The sequence below is a fragment of the Equus przewalskii genome, chromosome 21 (assembly GCF_037783145.1).
Source record: "Equus przewalskii isolate Varuska chromosome 21, EquPr2, whole genome shotgun sequence".
In the NCBI taxonomy this organism is placed as follows: Eukaryota; Metazoa; Chordata; class Mammalia; order Perissodactyla; family Equidae; genus Equus; species Equus przewalskii.
The window spans coordinates 24,287,427-24,291,303 of NC_091851.1; the positions used below are offsets into that span (position 1 = coordinate 24,287,427).

Below are 3,877 nucleotides of genomic sequence, written 5' to 3' on the forward strand. Positions count from 1 at the left end.
CCTCGAGGGGCGGGGCTACATGGGGGTGTGGCTAACCGCGAGGGGCGTGGCCGCCGGCAGGCTCGCGGGAGGCTGGGGCGGGGCCCAGGAATCGAAGGATGCTGTGTGAGACCATTCGGGGGGTGGGATCATAAGGCGTCGGGGCGGGGCCACGAAGCAAAGAGAGGAGCAGGTGAGGTGCGGAAAGGGCGCCGGGGCCACAAGGGGGGCGGGGCTTCGTGTCGGGGGCGGAGCCCTAGGATCCGGTGGAGGACGCTCCGCGCTGGGCCTGGCCGTCGAGGTCTCGGACCGTGGCTCACGGACGTAGGAACACGAGAAAAAGAGACATGGTTCCCGGTGCGAGGCTTTGGGCGTCGGGGTGGGGCTACATATGGCAGAGCGCTGGACTCCAGGGACAGGGCTTGAGTGTAAGAGGTAGACCCGGCTCCACGAAGGACTTGGCGGGAGGACTTGCTAACTGAGGAGCTTCCGAAGGAGCAGGTTTCCCGCTGTGGGGCTGGAGCTTTGGTCTGTAGGCTTGGCTTAGTGTGGGGCGTGGCTTCTAAAGCTTGCAGGCCCCGCCCTCTGGGATGAGAGTGCGGCTGACTCTGCTTAGGGCTTTGGGAAGGGCCTGGCCAGGGTCCCCACTTTAAAGGGAGTTGAGGAGACTAACCCGCTGTTCTGTTCACAGTCGAACAGAGAAAAGCCTGAAGTCCCACCCTGAGAGACCTGGCCTGAGAAGAACTCAGAAGTCCTGCTGTGAGGAAAAAGGGCTGGAAGGTGGGGCTCTGAGTCTGGGCGACTGAAGATCTGGTTTAGGATCCCTGCTCAGACACAGTTAGCTCCATGTCGACCTTGGTCCCATCACTTCACTTCTCTAAGCCTTAATTTTGTCATCTTTGAAATGGGCAGTCATAATAATCCCTACCTCACAGGGCTTGTGTCAAGATTAAATCAATGTGAAAACACATTGTAAACTGTAGATCCGTATGCAATCAATATAACCACTTTCATTTATTGAATGCTTACTATTGGTCTAGATCTGAGCATTTTTCATGTATCTCATCTTTACAGTAGTCTCGTGGAGTAGCTACAGTTAAGAATACCCCCATTAAACAGAAGGGAAAACTAGGATTGAGAAAGTCATACATTTGTGAGTGGAGCAGAGCTGGGATTCAAACCCAGGCCTGTTTGACACCAGTGCCTGGGCACTGACCCACTCTGCTAGACAGCTGCCAAGTACAGAGGTGAGGTGTAATTGTCATCAGAAAAATCCCACCGCATCGCATACCTCAACCTGCCTTCATATCTACCTGTTGTCTCCATTCTCCACTCCGAGCTAGGATGAGTTGGGCAAAAATTGTTAGGGCCAAATCAGTATGTAGATTCCTTGCATCTTCAGGTAGAACCCTCCAAATAAGATACCCTCAAGATGGCCGATAGGCACATAAAAAGCTGTTCAACCTCACTAATTATTAGGAAAATGCAAGTCAAAACTACAATGCGATATCACCTCACACCCATCAGAATGGCTATTATTAAAAAGACAGAAATAACAAGTGTTGGAGAGGATATGGAGAGAAGAGAGCATTCATACACTGTTGGTGGGAATGTAAATTGGTGCAGCCACTACGGAAAACAGTACGGAAATTCCTCAAAAAATTAAAATAGAACTACCATATGATCTAGCAATTCCAATTCTGGGTATTTATCCAAAGAAAACAAAAATACTAATTCGAAAAGATATATGCACTGCTATGTTCATTGCAGCATTGTTCACAATAGCTAAGACTTGGAAACAGTGTAAGTGCCCATTGATGGATGAATGGATAAAGAAGGTGTGGCACATATATACAATTAAATATTACCCAGCTTTAAAAAAGATGAAATCTTGCCATTTGCAGCAACATGGATGGACGTTGAAGGTAGTATGCTAAGCGAAATAAGTCAGATGGAGAAAGACAAATACTGTATGATTTCACTCATATGTGGAAGATAAACACAAAGATACAAAGAACAGATTGGTGCTTACCAGAGGGGAAGGGGTTAGGGAAAGGGCAAAAGGGGTAAAGGGGCACATATGTATGGTGAAAGATGGCAACTAGGCTTTTGGTGGTGAACATGATGTAGTCTATACAGAAGTTGAAATATAATGATGTACACCTGAAATTTATATGATGTTATCTAATGTTACCTTAATAAAAAAGAAAAGATACCATCAAGAAAAAAAAAACCTCACAAGAAAACAGATACATATACAAACTGTGCACAGCAAACTTATGTTTGCAAATAATCAGAGATGAAACAGTGTCCAACAATAGGGAAATGGCTTTATACTACTGAAAACCCTCTGAGGCCATGTACGTAATACATATGTGTATTATACGCACATGTACCTAAACTTTATGTATGCCATTTATTCAGTTTGCTATATGTTGGCACATGAGCTGGCTGATTTTTGTATGTTGTCACATAAACCTCACATAAATCCTGCACAGCCTGTATATTATCCCCTTTTTATAGATGAGGGAAATTGAGGCACGCCACTAGAAAGAACAGACCTCTGTTCTAACCTGGGTCTGTCTGGCTTCCAAGCAACTATCATCCTTTCTGCAGGCTGCACAGCAGCAAGGGATGCGTTTACAATCCATTCACTCCTTCAACAATATTTATTGAGCATCTGCTATGTGCCAACCACAGCGCTAGGTGTAGGGATTCAGCTGTAAACAAGATAGTCAGGGTCTTGCCTCACTGAACACACTGTCCCCTGGGAGGCAGGATCCCATGGTGGTTAAGAGCATGAGCTTTGGATTCTGATTTTCTATGTTCAAATTCTCACTGTGACACTTTCTATCTGTGTGATCCTGGGTGACTTATTTAACCCTTCAGCTTCAATTCCATAACCTATAAAGTAGGAATATTAAGATTATTATGAGGAATAAATAAAATAATGCTGGTAAACTGCTTAGCATAATTCCCATACATAGTAAGCATTCAAAAAATATGGGGGCTGTCCCCGTGGCTGAGTGGTTAAGTTCTCGCGCTCTGCTGCAGGCGGCCCAGTGTTTCGTTGGTTCGAATCCTGGGCACAGATATGGCACTGCTCATCAAACCACGTTGAGGCAGCGTCCCACATGCCATAACTAGAAGGACCCACAACGAAGAATATACAACTATGTACTGGGGGGCTTTGGGGAGAAAAAGGAAAAAAATAAAATCTTTAAAAAATGTACATTTATGAGTTGTAGTTTTCTTGGAAAACAGACATCAAATAGCTTTAATTTAGAGTGATGTGTCAAAAAGGGGGAGACACAAGTGAAAAAAAAGAACCAAGGGTCTGATATATATTACACTCGATAAGAAAGGGAAGGAAGGAAGAAAGAGAGAGAGACAGAAAAAGAAAGAAGGAAGGAAGGACCGGGGCTCACCTGGTGGTGTAGTGGTTAAGTTTGTACACTCTGCTTCGGTGGCCTAGGGTTCACAGGTTTGGATCCCAGGCACGGAGCTGGCACCACTTGGCAAGCCATGCTGTGGTGGCATCCCACATAAAATAGAGGAGGGTTGGCACAGATGTTAGCTCAGTGACAATCTCCTTCAAGCAAAAAAAAACGAATTACAGCATTACATACCTGCATTGATATTTCTAAAGTATGACTGTGCTTAAAGATTGTAGGGCAGCCTGAGAAATGTGAGGGTAAGCACACCTCACGCGTGATGAAGAAGAACAGCATCCTGTTGGCTTTTGGAAGCTTCACTCTGATGGTAGAAGGGAGGGGAGGAGGGATCAGGGAGGAGGCAGGAGACGGGGCGGGGGGGGGGGGGGGGGGTGGTGAGACGCCTTTCCCAGGACCAAAGTCTGGAGCTGGATCTTTGAAAGTCCCGCCACGTACTGCCCTGC

At 46.3% G+C, this 3,877-nt stretch overlaps 1 long non-coding RNA gene across 1 annotated transcript; it reads left to right on the forward strand.

Annotated features, from left to right (window-relative positions):
- The first annotated feature begins 158 nt into the window (after positions 1–158).
- LOC139078049 (uncharacterized) lies at positions 159–1,007 on the forward strand. The gene is made up of 2 exons (XR_011530767.1): positions 159–336; positions 671–1,007. It is a non-coding gene; the product is annotated as an uncharacterized lncRNA (long non-coding RNA).
- The last annotated feature ends 2,870 nt before the right edge of the window (positions 1,008–3,877 follow it).